Source organism: Hemiscyllium ocellatum, chromosome 4 (genome assembly GCF_020745735.1).
Source record: "Hemiscyllium ocellatum isolate sHemOce1 chromosome 4, sHemOce1.pat.X.cur, whole genome shotgun sequence".
NCBI lineage: Eukaryota > Metazoa > Chordata > Chondrichthyes > Orectolobiformes > Hemiscylliidae > Hemiscyllium > Hemiscyllium ocellatum.
In genome coordinates, this window is record NC_083404.1 from 82,477,828 (window position 1) to 82,500,518 (window position 22,691).

Consider the following 22,691-nt stretch of genomic DNA (forward strand, 5'->3'; position numbering starts at 1 on the left):
CTGTCCTCAACAGTCCGACTGATGAAGGAATGCATACCAAACGCCTTCTTCACTATCCTAGCTACCTGCGACTCCACTTTGAAGCCGTTATGAACCTGCACTCCAAGGTCTCTTTGCTCAACAACACTCCATAGGACCTTACCATTAAATGTATAAGTCCCGCTAAGATTTGCATTCCCAAAATGTAGCACCTTGCATTTATCTGAATTAAACTCCATCTGCCAACTTCTTAGCCCATCAGCCCATCTGATCAAGATCCTGTTGTGATCTGAGGTAACCCTCTTCGCTGTCCACGACACCTCCAATTTTGCTGTCATCTGCAAACTTACTAACATACCTATTCTACATATATATTAACTTCTTATGCTCACATCCAAATCATTTATATAAATGATGAATAGTGGATCCTTGTGGCACTCGACTGGTCACAGGCCTCCAGTCTGAAAAACAACCCTCCACCACCACCCTCTGTCTTCGACCTTTGAGCCAGTTCTGTATCCAAATGGCTTGTTCCCCCTGTATTCCATGAGATCTAACCTTGCTAACCAGTCTCCTATGGGGAACCTTGTCGAATGCCTTACTGAAGTCCATAGAGGGCATATCTACCGCTCTGCCCTCATCAATCCTTTTTGTTACTACTTCAAATTTGAAATTATCTCTCTTCCTGGTTCGATATGTTTTATGTCACTTAAAAGTCTAAAAAAAGTACTCATTTCAAAAGCTGATCAATCTGCTGTACATTATCAACATTTTGTATTTTTATTTTTATCTAAACTGTACATCCTTTTCTTACAGAGTATGATATATGCTCACATGATATAGATGAATTACAGTGGCATATTGAGGTCAAAACATATAATTTACAAAACCTAGAAGATCGGGTTGCTGATGCAGATGCACTGAACAAGAAATTACAGGAAGAAATAAACTTAATCAGGAATCTTGAAGATCAACTAGAAGAAAAACTGGATTTGGAATACAACATCATTAATGATATTGTACCAAATCAAAAAGAGGTATTTAACATAAAAATATGTTTAATATATTCAACTGATTTTAATACTGATGAATGCATTGAATGCAATTTGCCTTTCCATCATTAAACACTCATAATATGTTCCTAAAAATAAGCATGCTAAATGAAAACCACAAATTTCTTAGACAGCATATAACAAGGGTGGGTTACATTCCTGACCTGTAGCTCTAACATTAAAAAACCTGTTTCCTATTCTGAAACTAACTGGACAAAATATACTAACTCTTTCTTTCTGGATGGGAATGTCCAGACCTAGAGGGCATTGGTTGAGGGTAAGAGGAGAAAATTTAAAAGGGATTTAAGGAGCAACATTTTCATGCAGACAATGGTGCATTTATGGAATGAGCTGCCAGACGAAGTGGTGGAGGCTGGTACTATTACAACATTTAAAAGGCATTTGGATGGGCATATGAATATGCGGGGTTCAAAGGGATATGGTCCAAGTGCTAACACATGGGACTAGATGAGGTTAGGATACCTGGTCAGCATGGATGAGTTGGACCGATGGGTCTCTTTCCATGCTGTACATCTTTATGACTCTATGACTTCTAATAACCTAATAACTCTTAACTTTCTGCAATGAATCTCCTGTTGCTACTTGTTTCTGATGCTTCCACTCATGTCTTTTTGTTCCCTGCTTCCCCTTCCGCATGTGCTGATTGCCACCTCCTCCCTCCATCTTTGCTGCTTGGTACCTCTCACTACAATACTCTTGCTCAGTGAGTTTCTGTTACTCCCTCTTGCTCTCTGTTTCCCTCTGCAATCCTTCCACTTAGCTATTACTTTACTAGTCAACCCATCTGCTCAACATTTTCCATTGCTGCTTCCTCTTATTTGCTGTTAGAATTCTTTGAGAAGTTAACAAGCAAGTTAGACAAAAGAAAGCCAGTGAACATGATCTGTTTGGATTTCCAGAAGGCCTTTGACAATGTGCCACACAGGAAGCTGCTAAATAAGATGAGAGCCCATGCTATTAGGGGCAAAGTAGTGGAATGAATAGAGGCATAGACTATTTCTAGATGGGGAAGGCTTTGGAATTCTGAAACAAAAGGGACTTAGGAGTTCTAGTTCAGGATTTTATGAAGGTTAACGTGAAGATTCATTTGTCAGTTAGGAATGTGAATGCAATGCAAGCATTAATTTCAAGAAGGCTAGAATACAAGAGCAGAAATATACTGCTGAGGCTGTATAAGACTCTGGCGAGACTGTATTTGGAATATTCTGAGCAGGTTAGGACCCAAGTATTCAAGGAAGAATTCTCATTGGAGAGAATCCAGAAGTTTGTAAACAGGACTCTGGAGATGAAGGGCTTGTCATATGAGGAGCAGTTGAGGACTCTGAGTTGGTACTTGGTGGAGTTGAGAAGGATGAGGAGAATCTGATTCAAACTTACAGAATACTGAGAGACCTGCACAGAGTGGACATGGACAAAATGTTTCCATTAGTAGGAGAGATTAGGACCTGAGGGCCCAGATTCGGTGTGAAGGGATACCCCTTTAAAACTGAAACGAGGAGAAAGGTCTTCCACTAGACCTTTTTTTTTGCAAATTATTTTGTGGCCTAAAAAAAGAACTTGCATCCAAACAGCAATTCCAGGTCCTCTCACCACTCTAGAGTCCTTCACAATTAATTAGTTACTTTAGAAATCAAATCGTTGTCGCAGCAACTAATTTGTGTAAAGCAGGATTCCATAAACAGCAAATCAAAATAATGATATTCAATAATTTTGATGGTGGTAGTTGCAAAGTATTTTTGGCCAATTTACCAGGAAATCCTTGCTTTTCTTCAAATATTGCAAGCGATCTTTGCATCAATCTCCATGGATATTATATTGAGACCTTGTTGTATAAATTAGATAATATGTAAATTCCGTCTTAGTCACAGTGTTGAATGTATCTACAGAAGCTAGCATTAAGAACACAAGAAATTGGACTTCAGGCCTCATCTGTTTATTATTGATGAGAATTAGGTGCCACCTTCAGCACCAGAAACAAGAAGCACCACGTCTGAAATGCCTGCTATGGATGTAAGGAGACAAAAAGCACAACCAGTCAGGCAGCATCCGAGGAGCAGGACAATCGATGTTTTGGGCATAAGCCCTTCATCAGGAATTGGGCTTGTGGATCAAGGGGGCTGAGAGATAAATGGGAGGGGGGTGGGGCTGGGGGGAAGGTAGCTGGGAACATGATAGGTAGATGAAGGTGGAGTGGGAGTGATGGGTCGGAGAGGAGGGTGGAGCAGATAGGTAAGAAGGAAGATGGACAGGTAAGACAGGTCAAAGGACAGTACCGGTTGGAAGGTTGGGACTGGGATAAGGTTGGGGGGAGGGAAGAAACTGGTGAAATCCACATTGATCCAGTTTTGAATCTGAGGGCATCATCGACCAGTATTATTTGGCTGGTGTGAAAGATTGAAGCATTCAGCCAGGGCAATGCTGTTTATGTGGAAACAATTCAGAGAAGTTTGAGTAGACAAATATTTGGAATGGTTATGTTGTCTGATGAGGAAGGATTGGACAAATTTAGTTTGTGTCCACTGGAGTTTAGCTGAGTAAAAAGCAATTGAAACAAGTAAGATCCTACAGGGTCCTCGTAGGGTACAAATGGAAAAGATGTTTCCTCTTAGTGGTTAATGTAGAATTAGGCCATAGAATGATTGCCCATTTAAAATAAAGATAAGGAGAATTTATTTTCGCAGAGTCATGAGTCTTTTGGAACCTTCTTTCTCAAAACGTGTAGACCAATGTCCTTCATCATTTTTAAAGTATTAACAGTTAGATTATTGATAAGGAAGGGAATGAAAGATGATTAAAGGCAGATATAGATACCAGTTTATTAGTTTAGCTATGGTCATATTGAATGGCAGTGCAATCTCAAGGGGACAAGTGGCGTACCCCTTCACTTGACTCATGTTTATATTGTACATGCACCTCCAGAATGTCATACAGAGCTATACAGCAGACTTGTGAGCAAAGGTAGAATTCATGGCATAAAAATGACACTCAAAACATGGAATGAAGTTAGCTGAGTGATAAGAAACAAAGAAGCATGGTTAATGGATGTTGTTCAGATTGGAGGATCATATTTTCAGTGGAGTTCCTTAGAGTTCAGTGCTGAGATCTTTGCTTTTGCTGTTACATATTAATATTTTTGTGTATGAAACACATTTCAAAATTTGCTGATTGTACTAAGCTTGGAAATATAAACTGTGAGGAGGTTAGTGTAGAACTTGGTCAAGCTGGTGAAGTAGGTGGTTATGGCGGAAGATGTTCAATGTGGGCAGAGAACTGATTTGAATTGAATTAAGTTTATTGTCAATGTACGCAAAGGAGTACAGTAAAAAGTTTGCAAATCGACACTTACAGCTCAGTCTTAAGTACAAAGATATCTAGGTACAGAATCTTGGTACATAGCAGAGAAATAAGAAAATAAAGTTTTAAAAAGTTACACATTACAGTCCTTCTTACTAAAAAGTAGAAGAACAAGGAAACACAGTTAACAGTTCAAACACCATTGTCCAAAAGCACTGAGCCAAGCTGGGCTCACAGTCCTCACAAGGGCTCAACCTCACTCCCACCGTTTCCCTGGCTGCCTGCTCTTGCTGCCTTACAGCCAGTTTCTACTCCCACCACTGCCTTGGGCTGCTTGCTCCTGCTCGTACCAATAAACCTAATTTAATTCAAATGTGGGCTGAAGCAATTTTGAAGCAAGAATATGGACAGCATAAGATAAAAGATACAGCTACAAGTGGGATGAAGAAGCAAAGAAGTTTGGATGTATGTAACTTGAGATTTAGTATCCAGTTCTAATCCTCCATCTAATTGTTCTGTCTGTGGACTAAGGTAAATTATTCAGCATCTGGAGCATTTCAGGCTTTTGGCTTTACTGGGTAATTTTATCCATTGCTCCATAACTACCATGTTTTAAATGGTATGTACACAAGAATGTTAAGTGCCTCACTACTTAGATTTCCTTTCACTTGAATAGCCTTCAGATCAAAATGAAAAATTGTTGTAGTGTTAGATCAGAAGGATTTGCTGTGGTTTCTCCTTTTTGTAATTGAATAATTTGGATCACTGACACTTTACGTTTTTGGCTTTCAGTCAGTTTATTTTAATGTAATGTAAGAAGGTGATGGCACATTGATATTGTCGCAGGAACAGTAATCCAGAGGACCAGTTATTGCTGAAACTGGGTTTGATTCTCACTATTGTAGATGGCTTTAAAAATGCAATTTTAAAAAAATGCAAAAATGTAAGTTTTAAAATATCTGGAATTAAAAGTCCAGTGATGATCATGAAACCATTGTTAATTGCCATATAAAGCTATCAGTTTCACCAATGCCTTACTTGGTCTGGTCAGCAACGTGTTTGACTCTTAACAATCTCTGATATGGCTTAGTAAGCTACTTAATCATATTAAACCATGTGAAAAAACTTCAAAATGAATGAAACTGGATGAACCACCTAGCACTGAACTAGGAAATGGAAATACCAGGGATATGTTTCCCTCCTCACCCATTTCCGCCTTCCACAAAGACCGTTCCTCTGTGACTACCTGGTCAGGTCCATGCCTCCCTACAAACCACCCTCCCATCCTGGCACCTTCCCCTGCCACCGCAGGAACTGCAAAACCTGTGCCCATACCTCCTCCGTCACCTCCATCCAAGGCCCTAAAGGAGCCTTCCACATCTATCAAAGTTTTACCTGCACATCCACTAATATCATTTATTGTATCCGTTGCTCCTGATGTGGTCTCCTCTACATTAGGGAGCCTGGGCGCCTCCTAGCAGAACGCTTTAGGGAACATCTCTGGGACGCCCGCACCAATCAACCATACCACCCTGTGGCCCAACATTTCAACTCCCCCTCCCACTCTGCCGAGGACATGGAGGTCCTGGGCCTCCTTCACCGCCGCTCCCTCACCACCAGAAGCCTGGAGGAAGAACGCCAGGGTATCATTGTGGACTTCAACAATTTCTTCATTTCCCCTTCCCCCACCTCACCCTAGTTCCAAATTTCCAGTTCAGCACTGTCCCCATGACTTGTCCTACCTGCCTATCATTTTTTCCACATATCCACTCCACCCCCCTCCCCGATCTATCACCTTCATCCCTTCCCCCACTCACCTATTGTACTCTATGCTACTTTGTCCCCACCCCCACCCTCCTCTAGCTTATCTCTCCACACTTTAGGCTCTCTGCCTTTATTCCTGATGAAAGGCTTTTGCCCGAAACATCGATTTTACTGCTCCTAGGATGCTGCCTGAACTGCTGTGCTCTTCCAGCACCACTAATCCAGAATCTGGTTTCCAGCATCTGTAGTCATTGTTTTTACCGAGGAAATGGAAACAGCAACATTGACCCTGCCAAGTTCTGCTTACTAACGTCTGCAACTAGTGCCAAAATTAAGAGATCTGTCTCAGAGGCATGTCAAGCAACAGCCTGACAGAGTGATACTTATGGAATTGTTGCCATGATCAGATACCATTGCTATTCTGAGTATGTCATACCTAGTACAGATGGAAGCACAGTGATATACAGTGTGTGGGCATGGCCTGGGAGTGCTCAACATTGACGTCGGACTATATGAAGTCTCATGATATAAGGTCAAACATGGGCAAAAGACCTCCTGCTGATTACCACCTACCACCACAACCCCAACCTTCTGATGATTTAGTACTCCTTCATGTTGAACACCACTTGGAGAAAGCACTTGAAAGTAGCAAAGTCGCAGAATGAACTTTGGGAGCCAGACTTCAGTGTCCATCGCCAAGACTGGGTCAGGTTGAATAGGGCATAGCTGCTAGACTGTATCTGCGACTGGTCAGAAGGAACTAACAGGTGGAAAGAACATATTTGACCTCATCCTCATCAATCTTCCTACAACTGTGCATTTGTCCATGGCAGTATCTTTAAGTAATCACTGCATTGATGTTGTGGATTTAAAGCCCCATCCTCACATTGAGAATATCTTCCAAAGTTAGTGTGGCTATTATTGCCATGCTAAGTGTGATAAATTTGAATCAATTTTGCAAAACTGTGCATCTATGAGCCAACAACAGAATTGTACGCCCACACAATCTGCAATTTTTCTGCTTACTACTCTCCCATTGCCATCAATTCAGGAGGTCAACATTGGTACAATAAGGTGTGCTGAAAGGCTTGTTGGTAGCAGCACCAGGCATACCTAAAATGAGTCAACCATGTGAAGTTAGAACACGGGATAACTTGTGCGCCAAACAGCTTAAAGAACAAGTAATAGACTAAGTGAATCTGCAACCAGTGGATCAAATTTAAACTCTGCAGTCGACACATCCAGTCATGGCGATGGTCAATAGTTGTGAATTTGGTGTGTGTAAAATTGTAAAATGGGGAAAGCATTGCGAGAGGTCCCGGGTTCAATCCCGGATGAGCTCCCAATCTGTCATAAAGGGGGGGTTGATTAATTGTAACCAAATCACCCAAAGGTGAGAACCAATCTAATTAATAAAGGTACTGCAGCACTCTTAGCTAAAAGTCCTAACAGAAGATTCTATGGAGAAAACATTCCTGACAGAAGGATCAACAGAGAAGACACAGAGTTCTGAGATACTCATAACCTGGCTATAGGTTTGAGAGTTGAAAAATGTGGTGCTGGAAAAACACAGCAGGCCAGGCAGCATCCGAGGAGCAGGAGAATCGATGTTTTGGGCATAAGCCCTTCTTCAGCAATGAGGCTGGTGTGCTAAGCGGGCTGAGATAAAGGGTAGGAGGGAGGGAATTTGGGGGAAGGGTACTAGGAATACGGTAGGTGGAAGGAGGTGAGGGTGAGGGTGATAGGCCAGAGAGGGGATGGGAGCGGAGAGGTGGGGAAGAAGATTGCAGGTCAAGAGGGCGGTGCTTAATCCGCGGGTTGGAACTGAGATAAAGTGGGGGGAGGGAAAATGAGGAAGCTAGAGAAATCTACATTCATCCCGTGTGGTTGGAGGGTTCCTAGGCGGAAGATGAGGTGCTCTTCCTCCAGGCGTCGTGTGGTCAGGGTCTGGCGATGGAGGAGGCCAAGGACCTACATGTGTTCAGCCACGGGGCAGTTGGGTTGGTTGGTGCAGGTGTCCCAGAGGTGTTCCCTGAAACTTTCCGCAAGTAGGCGGCCTGTCTCCCCTATGTAGAGGAAGCCACATTGGGTGCAACGGATACAGTAAATGATGTGTGTGAAGGTGCAGGTGAATTTGCGATGGATATGGAAGGATCCATTGCGGCCTTGGAGGGAGGTGTGGGGGCAAGTTTTGCATTTCTTGCGGTTGCAGGGGAAGGTGCCGCGAGTGGAGGTTGGGTTGGTGGAGGATGTGGACTAGACATCGAGCATTTCTTCCGCCGCCTTTGCCTCCGCGCCTACTTCTTCAGCCAGGACTCTCGCCCACCCTCTGACGACCCCTTCTCCTGCCTCCAACACACCCCATCCACCTGGACACCCTGTGCTGGCTTCTTACCCGCCCTTGATCTCTTCATATCCAACTGCCACCGCGATATTGACCGCCTCACCCTGTCCACCCCTCTCACCCACTCCAACTTCTCACTCTCGGAATGGGCAGCCTTCCACTCCCTCCGCTCCAATCCCAACCTCCCCATCAAACTGGCAGACAAGGAAGGCGCAGTGGTAGAATGGCGCACCGATCTTTACACCGCTGAAGCTAGACGCCAACTCGCGGACACCTCCTCCTACTGTCCCCTTGACCATGACCCCACCTCCCACCACCAAGCCATCATCTCCCAGACCATCCATAACCTCATCACCTCAGGAGATCTCCCATCCACTGCCTCCAACCTCATAGTCCCACAAGCACGCACCGCCCGTTTCTACCTCCTGCCCAAAATCCACAAACCCGACTGCCCCGGCCGACCCATTGTCTCAGCCTGCTCCTGCCCCACTGAACTCATCTCCGCATACCTCGACACGGTCCTGCCCCCCTTAGTCCAAGAACTCGCCACCTACGTTCGGGACGCCCTCCACCTCCTCCATGATTTTCGCTTCCCTGCCCCCAACGCCTTATCTTCATGATGGACATCCAGTCCCTACACACTTCCATCCCCCATCACGAAGGCCTCCAAGCCCTCCGCTTCTTCCTCTCCCGCCGACCCAACCAGTACCCTTCCACTGACACCCTCCTCCAACTGACTGAACTGGTCCTCACTCTTAACAACTTCTTCCAATCCTCTCACTTCCTCCAAACCAAAGGAGTAGCCATGGGCACCCGCATGGGCCCCAGCTATGTCTGCTTCTTCGTCGGATATGTGGAACAGTCCATCTTCCGCAGCTACACTGGCACCACCCCTCACCTTTTCCTCTGCTACATCGATGACTGTATTGGCGCTACCTCATGCTCTCATGAGGAGGTTGAATAGTTCATCCACTTTACTAATACCTTCCACCTCGACCTCAAATTTACCTGGACCATCTCAGATTCCTCCCTCTCTTCCTAGACCTCTCCATTTCTATCTTGGGCGACCGGCTCAACACAGACATTTACTACAAACCGACCAACTCCCACAGCTACCTAGATTACACCTCCTCTCACCCTGCCCCCTGTAAAAACGCCATCCCATATTCCCAATTCCTACAACTCCGCCGCATCTGCTCCCAGGAGGACCAATTCCACTACTGAACAACCCAAATGGCCTTCTTCTTCAAAGACCGCAATTTCCTCTCCAACGTGGTCGACGATGCTCTCCACTGCATCTCCTCCACTTCCCGCACCTCCGCCCTTGAACCCCACCCCTCCAATCGCCACCAGGACAGAACCCCACTAGTCCTCACCTTGCAGCCCACCAACCTCCGGATACATCATATCATCCACCGTCATTTCCGCTACCTCCAAACAGACCCCACCACCAGGGATATATTTCCCTCCTCACCCCTATCAGCATTCTGGGGAGACCATTCCCTCCGCGACTCCCTCGTCAGATCCATACCCCCCACCAACCCAACCTCCACTCCTGGCACCTTCCCCTGCAGCTTCCAGAAGTGCAAAACTTGCGCCCACACCTCTCCCCTCACCTCTCTCCAAGGCCGCAATGGATCATTCTATATCCGTCGGAAATTCACCTGCACCTCCACACACATCATTTACTGTATTCGTTGCACCCGATGTGGTCTCCTCTACATTGGGGAGACATGCTGCCTACTTGCTCAGGGAGCACTCTTGGCCACCCACACCAACCAACCCAACTGCCCCATGGCTGAACACTTTAACTCCCCCTCCCACTCCACTAAGGACATGCAGGTCCTTGGCCACCTCCATCATCAGACCCTGACCACATGACGCCTGGAGGAAGAGCGCCTCATCTTCTGCCTAGGAACCCTCCAACCACACGGGATGAATGTAGATTTCTCCAGCTTTTCTCCTCATTTTTCCTCCCCCCACCTTATCTCAGTCCCAACCCCCAGATTCAGCACCGCCCTCTTGACCTGCAATCTTCTTCCCGACCTCTCCGCTCCCAACTCCTCTCCAGCCTATCACCCTCACCCTCACCTCCTTCCACCCATTGTTTTTCCAGCACCACATTTTTCAACTCTGGTCTCCAGCATCTGCAGTCCTCATTTTTCTCCTATAGGTTTGATAGACTAAATTCTATTATTTTGTTATATCAGTGGAACTTGTACTTATAGGATCAGCATACCATTAGAATCTGGCATAATTCGGGAATAGTTAGTAGAGGGGAATTGTTTGGTTTGTTAATAATCTATTTGTTTACTGTTAGAGTTAAATAAATTGTTACTTGTGAATTGTAAAGTGAGTGTCAGGGATTTCCTTTACTTAACCACCTAGAAGTTGCTGTAAATGGGTTATACCCCTTACACTCTTTTTAACAGGTTATAGGATGAGATGCTCCCCTTTGGGTGATTTAGTTCTCAGAGGGGGGAGGACAACCTCTGCTTTATAACAGATTGTTGGCTCATCCAGGTTTGAACCTTGGAGCTCTCACAATGCTTTTCCCATTTTACAATTTTACATACACCAACTTTGCAACACAATTAAATAATTCACTGCAAGAGGCACCACGTGGATCCTCATCCTCATTGATGGAAGAGCTCAGCATACGTGTGCAGAATGCAAAGCTGAATTATTTGCAACAATCTTCAACCTGAAGTGCTTAATGCATGAACCATCTTGCCTTCCTTTGGAGTTTCCCAACATTGCAGATGCAAGTCTTCAACCAATGTAGCTCACATGATATGAAGAAAAATCTGAAAGCACTGGATTCTGTATAGCCTCCAGGCTCTGAAAGTAATAATATTGATGACTTGTGTTCCAGTCTAGTACAGCTGAACTCCAGAGGGAAGATGAGTGCCTTTGACATCCAGTCTCCATTTGGCTGAGTGTGGTATCAAGGACAACCATGCAAGTCAGTGGGAATTTTTAGATTAGACTACTTACAGTATAGAACCAGGCATTTTGGCCTAACAAGTCCACACCGACCCTCCGAAGAACAACGCACCCAGACCCATTCCCCTACACCTAAGGCTCCAGGCAATTTAGCATGGCAGTTCACCTAACCTGCACATTTTTGGAGTGTGGGAGGAAACCAGAGCACCTGGGGGAAACTCACACAGACACAGGGAGAATGTGCAAACTCCACACAGACAGTTGCCTGAGGTGGGAATTGAATGTTGGTCTCTGGCACTGTGAGGCAGCAGTGCTAACTGCTATGCCACTGTGCTGTTTGTGGTGATTATCGGTTGGTTGGAGTCATACCTGGCACAAGGGAAGATGATTGCAGTTGCTTTGGATGATTCATCAGTGAAGGTCAGCATCAGCCCATCATTTTTACTTTGGAGTTTTTTTTACTTGCTCAGCACATTTAAAACTCTTTTTTTGAAATATGTTTTTTTTTAAACCGGAGAAAGTTTAGATGATAAGTTTAAAATTGAGCAGATATGAATAACAGAGTAAAGGAGTAAAATTTCTTTAAAATCTCTGATAGATTTAACTTGGATTATGTGCACATCGAAGCAAAACTCTGTGGTAATTTATTTATGCTGTAGTTTCATCAAAGCTGTACACTGACATGTTACTTTTAAAATGAACTTTAATTATAAAAGTGCTTTATTAAAAGGACATTGAAACATCAGAATTCAAATTCTAGAAGTAAAATTAAGATCCAGATCTAATGAGCAGCAGTAATGACAATCAGATTGCCATTGCACTGGAATTCTCCTGACTCAGTGCTGCAGCATATTTCCTCCAGTGTATTCAGATCCTGGTTTTCACAGTATCATTGGAGGAACTTCACTGGTGCTGTAGAGTTAAGGCAGACAGGACACATTCCATTTTTATTATTGGATATGGTGTCTCTGTCACGGTCAACATTTCATGCTCATCCCTGTACACCTTGGAAAATATTGTAATGTGCTACGTTCATGAACTGCTGTAAAATGCCAAGATTTAAGATTCTTAAAACCATAATAATAGTCATTATGTCTAGTGGCTTATTCGGATTGTGGTGAGGTGAATTTTACTGGTAATTTCCCTATTTAATTAAAATTTCTGGTCATCCGTTTGATAGTATTTTCCTATAGTTGTTCATAGTGGAATGTTTAAATTTTAGACAGAAATCGGTGGAGAAACTCAGTAGGTCTGGCAGCATCTGCAAAGAGAAAACACAATTAATGTTTTGTGTCCAGTGATTCCTCTTCACAAATGATAGGAGCCAGGAAAAGGTGGCATTTATGCTGATAATGGGGACAATGGGTGGGACGAGGTGGAGGGAGCATGTGGGAGGTAGGGGGATGTGGGGGCAAATGAGGGAGAAGGAGCCCAGTGTTAAGAGGGAGAGAGGATTTAAAAAAAAATGGATAGGCAAAGTGATTGTTGATAATAAGCTAGAAAAAAATAGAAGCTAGATAGTTGATAATGGGTCCTTTGAGTAGGTGAAATTGGGTTAGCTGTACTCTGAGCAAAAACAACCCATGGTGGCACAGTAGTTAGCACTGCTGCCTCACAGCGCCAGAGACCCAGGTTCAATTCCCGCCTCAGGTGACTGACTGTGTGGAGTTTGCACATTCACCCCGTGTCTGCGTGGGTTTTCTCCGAGTGCTCCGGTTACCTCCCACCCAAAAATATGCAGGTTAGGTGAATTGACCGTGCTAAAATTGCCCGTGGTGTTAGTTGAACGGGTAAATGTAGGGGAATGGGTCTGGATGGGTTGCGCTTCGGTGGGTAGGTGTGGACTTGTTGGGCCGAAGGGCCTGTTTCTACACTGTAAGTAATCTAATCTAATTTATGACTGGATCTGGGGTAATGGGTGCGGATCATAGACATGGAAGGAGGTACCCATACCCTAAAATTATTGAACTCGATATTGATTCCTGAAGGCTGTAAGTCCCAAAATGGAACATGATAAGCAGTTCTTCCAACTTGCAGACCTGAGACAGAAATGTTGGGAAAATAGTGGTGTGTTTAATTAGCAGATAGTGGCTCAAGATAATTTTTATAGATCAAACATAGGTGTTCTACAAAATGGTCACCCAGTCTGCACTTAGTCTCCCACTGTAGAGGATACCAATTTTGAACGATGAATACAGTAGACTAGATTGAGTAAGGTGCATGTAAATCACAGTTTCCACTTAAATGGTATGCCTGGACCCTTGGATTGTGAGGAGAGAGGAATTGCATGGGAAAGTGTGGGAAGGTGTTTGGGGGGTAGAGATGGAGAAGGGTGTCTCAAAGAAATGGTTCCCTGTCAAATGCTGACAAGGGAAGGGAAGAGAATATGTGTATAATAGTGACATCCTGCTAGAGGTGGTAGAAATGGCAGCTTCTGATCCTTTGCATGTGAATGCTGAAGGAGTAGGAGGTGAGGAGCATGGGAGCTCTTTCATTATTGGAGAAAAGGGATGAAGGCAAAATGTGGAAACATAGGAGGTGAGGAACAGGAATATGACATTTGATCTCCTCCAGCTTGCTTCACCATTCAAGGAAAATAATCATTCTAACCTCCCCCATATCCCTTGATTCATTTAGCCACAAGAGCTTTATGTACCAGATTCTTAAATCCATTAATGTTTTGGCCTCAAAACCTCTACGTGCACAACAATCTCTGGTGAAGAAATTCCCCCCACCAACTTCAATCGGTGACATCCTTCCTGCATTATTTAACCTGTTGAATCCTGTTAGAATTTTATTGTTTTCTTTGAGATTCTCCCTCACCCCCCATTCATTCTTCTAAACTCAGTGAGTATAATCCTAATCGACTCAATCTTTCCTCACATGTCAGTCCTGCCATTCCAGGAATCAATTTAGTAAATTTTTGCTATACTCTCTCTCTATTGTAACAACATTCTTCCTCAGATAAGGAGACCAACACTGCACACAATATTCCAGGTGTGGCCTCACCAATGCTCTGTCTAATTGCAGCAAAACATCCTTGTTCCTGTACTCAAATCCTATTTCCATGAATACCTGTAAACCACCACCTGCCATTCAGAAAAATACCTATTTATTTATACTCTCTTTTCTGTGTGTTAAACTTTCTGTCTATCTTAATATACCACCCTTATCCAACATGCATTAATTTACACATTAATCTCTTATGTGGGACTTCGCCAAACACCTCTGGCGGTCCAAATGAACATCTAAATTCTTCAGACTGAGAATATCCGTTGGCTCCCCCTATTAACTATACTAGTTAGAGCCTTGAAGGATTTGAAGAGTGGATTTGTCAAGCCTGATTTCCCTTTTGTAAATCTGTGCTGACTGTCAATTCTACCAGTGTTTCTAAGTGCTTTGCTGAACAATCCTTGGTAATAGACACTTGCATCTTCCTCACTACCAGTGTCAGGTTCATTGGTTTATAATTCCCAGTTTTGTCTCTATCTACCTTTTTTAAAAATAGTGGATTATATTAGCTAGCCTTCAATATGTCGGAACAGTTCCAGAGTCTGAAGGATCTTGGAAGATGATGACCAACACATCCACTGTTTCTAGAGCTACTTCCTTAAATACTTTAAGATGTAGATTATCAAGCACTGGGGATTTATCAGCCTTCAATACTGTCAATTTCCCCAGTACCACTTTTCTACTACTACAGATTTGCTACAGTTTCTTCCTGTCACTAAACCCTGTGTTCACTATCATTTCTGGTATATTAGTTATGTCCTGCTTTGTGATTCCAAAGCAAAGTGTGAATTTAGTTTGTTAGCCATTTATTGTTCCCTATTATAAATGCCCCCATTTCTGACTGTAAGGAAACTCTGTTAGGTTTCACCAATCATTTTATCTTTACATACCTATAAAAACATTTTCATAGTCAGTTCTTATGTTCCCTGCAAGCTTACTGCCATTCTCTATTTTACCACCGTCAGGCTAATGGTTATTTTCGGGAAAAGTTTGGGAAATGGGTTGGACATAGCTAAAGGAGTCGCTGGCTGAGGAACAATCTATGATCCCCTCCAAGAAGATAACATAATCAGAACAGATGCAACAGAGAGCGAGAAACTGGGAGAATGGAATGGATTCATTACAGGGGGCAGGGTGTGGTCTTGCAATATATATCCGTGATCAGCCTATCTATAGAAATGGAAACAGAAATGTCATAGAATGGAAAGGCAGAGTCAGCATAAATACCACCTTTTCCGACTTCTTTGTTCTGAAGAATTGTCACTCGATATAAAATTTTAACACCCTTTTCTGTTCACAGACACTGCCAGATCCCCAGAGTTTTTCCAGCAACCTGTTTTTGTTTGTTTCAGATCTCCAGCATTCACATGTTTTTGTTTTTTAAAACTGTATTTTTAAATTTAGTTTGCTTTGAAATTTTTGTACGGTATCCTGACCGTAATATGCATTTCAGTGATCATTGTTACATAATTACAAATATCAGAGATGCAGGGTGTGTGACAATGCTATTTTGTAAACTTTACTGGAAATGTATCGTTTTATTGTTTCCTGTTATTGCAAGGTTGTTAATTAAATAAAGCTCTAGACTGATTTTTAAAGTTAATTTGAGTTGTGAACTACTTCATCACATTGCTTTCTCAGTACTGGTATTGAATTCTCAATTTCAATAGCTTCACTCTTTTGTCAGTCTTTGGTCAGTTTAAAGTGCTGTTGTCTATTCCAGATCTAAAAGAGTCTGTTCAAAATATATTTTTCATGCGAAAAGACTGTCAATTGTGTAGTATCAAAAGATTTTCATATCCATATGTATAAATAATTAAAAGCTTGTGCACAGGTACAAAGATCAGCCAGGAAGTCCAAACATTTTTTAGTCTTTATGTCGCCTCACGGTTTTGGAAAATAAAAGAGGAAATCACACTCTTGTTATGACACGGGGTAAACCCCCTATGTTAATTTAGAACAGCCACACAGAAAAGATTTATCCCGTGCAGTAATCTGTGAAAATTCGAGAGGCCAAGAACTAGTTAAAGTAAAAAGTAACAACTTTATTTCTTCAAGTATAACAGACAATAATTAACTAACAATGATTTAGAATTCCTTCCTCTAACCTATCATATATTTTCCCTTCTTTAATACTTGTCCAATAAAACCCTGATTAAGATTTACCAAAATTCAAATTTCAAAACCAGTCAGCTGTCAAATCTTTCTCTGTAGATTTTCTTCTTCTTAGGATTTCTCTTTCACTGGTTGTTGAATTAGAATCCCTACAGTGTGTAAACAGACCCTTCTGCCCAACAAGTCCCACCGACACTGCAAAGAGTAACCCACCCAGACTCATTCCCCTACACTATTATCCTGCATTTACACCTGACTAATGCACCTAACCTACACATCCCAGAACATCATTAGCAATTTAGCACGGCCAATTCACCTAACCTACACATCTTTAGATTGTGGGAGGAAACCAGAGCACCCAGAGGAAACCCACGTAGACACAGGGAGAATGTGCAAACTCTGTACAAACAGTTGCCCAAGGATGGAATCGAACCTGGGTCCCTGGTGCTGTGAGGCAGCAGTGTTAACCATTGAGCCACTGTGTGATCCTTGATAGATAAATGCATCTTTACGAGAGCTAACTTTCCAGGCAATCAGCAGATGTTGGCAGCTTGACAGTTCTGTCCACAACTGTTCAAGTTTTCCCAGTCTTATATTCCAAAGTATCAGATTGTGTCATTGGATTTTCATATTGTCAATATACTAAAGTCAAACTTGATTTGAGATCGGTATTTTGGGGTATAATTTGAAATGATTGGCCGAATTTGGTTTTGTTTCTTTTTGTCTCCAGGCAACCCAGCAAATCTGGCTGTTCGATCAAATATTATGTTGTTCCCTTGTTCAGAACACTTGGTACTATATCAGGTAGTTCTGCTAGCTTTTAACTCTCCTAAAGGTACAGTACCACTTACACCTTCATAACACTCTCATTGTACAATGCACTCATTCAAGCAGATTGGGAGTGGAAAGTTTGATTTCAGTTACCCAGTGTTGAGAAAGATATGTTGACCTTGGGAGGAGACACAAGGATTATAGCAGAGTTGATAAGTTAAAGGCAAGTTCCAAGTTAACAGGACTGGTACTACCTCACAAGGAGATTTGTATTGGCTACTGCAGTAGATTAAAAGTAGTTTGTTGGAGGAATGGGAACCTGAGAGATTACCAAAATTGAAAGGAAATAAAGTCAGTAGCAGGAAGTAGAAAAGCTCCAAGGGAGACTAGACATGGGAGAAACAAAGTAAAGAATCAAGTATGGTTGAAGTTTGGAATACAAGACCAGGCAGGGTAAACATAAGAAAGATGTTCCTCATGACGAGGAAACCCAGAACTAGGGTTCAGAGTCTAAGGATACATGATAAGCCATTTGGTACTGAGATGAGGAGAAATTTCACCCACAGAGTGGTGAGCATGTAAAATTTCCTTCTACAGAAAGTGGTTAGAGCTAAAACATTAAATATTTTTAAGAAGGCGTTGCATATAGTTGTTTGAGGTTAAAGAGAGCAAAGTGTCTGAAGAGAAAGTGGAAATGAAGTTCTGAGTTGAATTGAATTCTGAGCCATGATCATACTAGAAACAGGAGTAGAAAATGTGTTGCTGGTTAAAGCGCAGCAGGTCAGGCAGCATCCAAGGAACAGGAAATTCGACGTTTCGGGCACAAGCCCTTCATCAGGAATGAGGAAAGTGTGTCCAGCAGGCTAAGATAAAAGGTAGGGAGGAGGGACTTGGGGGAGGGGCGATGGAGATGTGATAGGTGGAAGGAGGTCAAGGTGAGGGTGATAGGTCGTGGTGGTGGGGGCGGAGAGGTCAGGAAGAAAATTGCAGGTTAGGAGGGCAGTGCTGAGTTCGAGGGAATCGACTGAGACAAGGTGGAGGGAGGGGAAATGAGGAAACTGGAGAAATCTGAGTTCATCCCTTGTGGTTGGAGGGTTCCCAGGCGGAAGATGAGGCGCTCTTCCTCCAACCGTCGTGTTGTTATGTTCTGGCGATGGAGGAGTCCAAGGAACTGCATGTCCTCGGTGGAGTGGGAGGGAGAGTTAAAGTGTTGAGCCACGGGGTGGTTGGGTTGGTTGGTCCGGGTGTCCCAGAAACGTTCCGCAAGTAGGCGGCCCATCTCCCCAATATAGAGGAGGCCATATCGGGTGCAGCGGATGCAATAGATGATGTATGTGGAGGTGCAAGTGAATTTGTGGTGGATATGGAAGGATCCCTTGGGGCCTTGGAGGGAAGTGAGGGAGGAGGTGTGGGCGCAAGTTTTGCATTTCCTGCGGTTGCAGGGGAAGGTGCCGGGAGTGGAGGTTGGGTTGGTGGGGGGTGTGGACCTGACGAGGGAGTCACGAAGGGAGTGGTCTTTGCGGAACGCTGATAGGGGAGGGGAGGGAAATATATCCCTGGTGGTGGGGTCCATTTGGAGGTGGCAGAAATGACGGCGGATGATAAGCCGTATACAGAGGTTGGTGGGGTGGTAGGTGAGAACCAGTGGGGTTCTGTCCTGGTGGCGGTTGGAGGGGCAGGGCTCAAGGGCGGAGGAGCAGGAAGTGGAGGAGATGCGGTGGAGGGCATCGTCGATCATGTCTGGGGGGAATCTGCGGTCTTTGAAGAAGGAGGCCATCTGGGCTGTACGGTATTGGAACTGGTCCTCCTGGGAGCAGATGCAGCGGAGACGAAGGAATTGGGAATATGGGATGGCGTTTTTACAGGGGGCAGGGTGGGAGGAGGTGTAGTCCAGGTAGCTGTGGGAGTCAGTCGATTTATAGTAGATGTCTGTGTTGAGTCGGTCGCCCGAGATAGAAATGGAAAGGTCTAGGAAGGGGAGGGAGGAGTCTGAGACAGTCCAGGTGAATTTGAGGTCGGGACGGAAGGTGTTGGTAAAGTTGATGAACTGTTCAACCTCCTGGTGGGAGCACGAGGCAGCACCGATACAGTCATCGATGTAGTGGGGGATGGTGCCAGTGTAGTTGCGGAAGATGGACTGTTCCACATATCCGACGAAGAGACAGGCATAGCTGAGGCCCATGCGGGTGCCCATGGCAACTCCTTTAGTTTGGAGGAAGTGGGAGGATTGGAAAGAGAAGTTGTTCAGGGTGAGGACCAGTTCAGTCAGTCGAAGGAGGGTGTCAGTGGAAGGGTACTGGTTGGTGTGGCAGGAAAGGAAGAAGCGGAGGGCTTTGAGTCCTTTGTTTCAGGGTGAGGACAGGAGTAGGCCATTCAACACCTTGAGCATATTCCACGATTCATTGAGATCATGACTATCTGTAGGTCTTTGACCCATTATCCCTTAATCCCTTTTACTTAACAAACATTTATCTGTCTCAGTTTTAAAATTAACTGCAGATCCAGTATCTATGTCATTTACAGAAGAGAGTTCCAAACATTTACCATGCTTTGTGTATAGAAATGCTTCCTAAGTCTCTCCTGAATGATCTGGCCCTAATCTTTGTACCATGTCCACCAGTTCTAGACTCTCCAACCAGTGGAAATAATTTATCTTTATCTACCCTGTGTTTTCCTGTTAATATCTTGAATATTTTGATCAGCTCACCCCTTAATTATCTAAATTCTCAAGAAATCAGGCCTAATTTATATAATTTCTCCTCATAGCTTAACCCTTAAAGTCTAGGTGTCATTCTTTTAAATCTACTTTGTACTCCTTCTAAATCCAATATGTGGTCCCTAAGGTGTGGTGCCTAGATCTGTTCACAGTACTCAATGTAGGGTCTAACCACGACTTTACATAACCAAAGCATAACTTTTTCATCCTTGCATTCCAAACTCTAAATATAATGGCCACCATTCTGATAACCACCTTGATTATTTCCTGCACCTGTTTGTGACATTTTAAAGATCTATGCGTTTGAACTCTTAAGTCTCCTTAGACATCATTTATATTTAAGTATTTCACCACACGACCTAGAAAGTACCCTGGTGTATCCTTTTTCAGTCCAAAATGAATATTGAATAGTGGAGCAGTCTTGAAGAGCTGAATGGTCTACTCTTGCTTCTCTTTTCTATATTTCTATGTATTTTAATTACAAGGTTTAGGGCACTGTACTAGCTTGCACTCCAACCTATCATTTGATTTCCTAACTATTTACTGCACTGCATCCTTGCTTTCATTTACCAGTGTAGAAAGAACACCCAGATCCCATTGTAGATCCACATTTCCCAATATATCTCCATTTAAGCCTTTCTGTTTTTCACATCGAAGTGAATATCTTCACATTGAGCCGTGTGGTACGGCGTCTGCCATGTGTTTGCCCACTCGTTCAACTTGTCTAAAAGTTGAAGATTCCTTGCATCCTCCTCATAACTCTCAATCCGGCCCAGTTTTGTGTCCTCAGAACATTTACACGTGTTACATTTGGTTCTCTTATCCAGATCATTTATATATATTGTGAATTGTTGGGGCCTAAGCACAGAACTTTGTAGCATCAATGGTTGTTGCCTGCCATATGGAAAAAGACGCATTTAACCCCATGCTCTGTTTCTTGTCTGTTAACCAATTTCAATTCATGTCAATATATTAGCTCAATCCCAAGTGCCTGAATTTTGTCCATTTATGTGGAAACCTATCAGAAGCCTTCTGAAATTCAAACTACGTCATATCACTGGTTCTGCCTGATCTATTTTATTAGATACATTCTCAAACACCACCAGATTTGTTAAGCATGATTTGCTTATCATAAATCCATGCTGATTTCAATCTTATTAATGTTTTCCAAGTTTCTATTAGCACTTCTTTGTAATAGATTCTAACATTTTCCAACTGTAGATACTAGGATAACTGTAATTTTTGGTTTCTTTCCTCTATTCCTTTTTAAATAGTAGGGTTATATTTACCACACTGAAATCTGCCGGAACTGCTTCAGTATAAAATTTCATTGCTACAGAAAGGTGTAACAAAAGTTCAGCAAATTTCTTCCTGGGGTGGTGGGACTGTCCTACAAAGAGAGATTAGGCAAACTAGACCTGTACTCTCAAAAACTTTGTAAGATAAATGGTGGTATCTTTGAAACTTATGAAATATCTAAAGGAATAGACTGGGTAGCTGCAGGGATGATGTTTCCTTCCCAGTGGCAAGTCTAGTGTTCGGGGGCACAATTTGGACACTTGAGAATGTGATGAGAATTATTTTGCTCAAAGCCTTCTGAATCTTTGGATTTCTAAACCCCAGAAGGCTTTGGAAGTCCAGTCTTCAAATCTTTTTAATATAGAGATTTACAGATTTCTGATTACCAGTCACCTAGAGGGTTAGTAGTATGGCTGAGAGGCCTTGAAGTTATTGATCAACTTATCACATTAAATGGCAGAGTAGATTCAATTGAATTGCCTATTCCTGTTCCTCTTTCAAGAACAAGTTTCCTTAGTACTTTTTAAACTTCTTAAAATTTTTAGAATGTTCAATATAGTATTTGGACCTGGTAGCAAGTGGTAGTGGTAAGAGAGGGGGCTGAGCAGCGGAACTCAAGAAGTCAATTCGATCTTCTCTGCGGAAAGGTATCTTTGCCAAAAGGAGTTTGTGAGACAGTCAAAGAATTTCCTTAAGCACATGTGAACTACAGAGTTAATACCTGTGTTTTTCTAGTCTGACCTTAATTTCTTTTCATGTTTGTAAGACCTGATACTAACAGAATAAGGAGTCCCTGCTTTATTGTGGTTCTGTTTGCCGAGCTGGGAATTTGTGTTACAGACATTTCGTCCCCTGCCTAGGTGACATCCTCAGTGCTTGGGAGCTCCTGTGAAGCGCTTCTGTGATGTTTCCTCCGGCATTTATAGTGATTTGTATCTGCCGCTTGGGTCTAGGTCAATGTGCTTATTGATAGAACCTGTGGATGAATGCCATGCCTCTAGGAATTCCCTGGCTGTTCTCTGTTTGGCTTGTCCTATAATAGTAGTGTTGTCCCAGTCGAACTCATGTTGCTTGTCATCTGAGTGTGTGGCTACTAAGGATAACTGGTCATGTCGTTTTGTGGCTAGTTGGTGTTCATGGATGCGGATCATTAGCTGTCTTCCTGTTTGTCCTATGCAGTGTTTTGTGCAGCCCTTGCATGGGATTTTGTACACTACATTGGTTTTGCTCATGCTGGGTATCGAGTCCTTCATCCTGGTGAGTTGTTGTCTGAGAGTGGCTGTTGGTTTGTGTGCTGTTATGAGTCCTAGTGGTTGCAGTAGTCTGGCTGTCAGTTCAGAAATGTTTTTGATGTATAGTAGTGTGGCTAGTCCTTTGG

At 43.2% G+C, this 22,691-nt stretch overlaps 1 long non-coding RNA gene across 1 annotated transcript in view; it reads left to right on the plus strand.

Moving 5' to 3' along the window:
- Positions 1-806: 806 nt before the first annotated feature.
- LOC132815433 (uncharacterized) overlaps positions 807-22,691 on the plus strand; it is a 48,424-nt gene continuing 26,539 nt past the window's right edge. The window contains exon 1 of the long non-coding RNA XR_009644652.1: positions 807-1,016. This is a non-coding gene — a long non-coding RNA (uncharacterized LOC132815433). The remainder of the gene's footprint in view (positions 1,017-22,691) is intronic.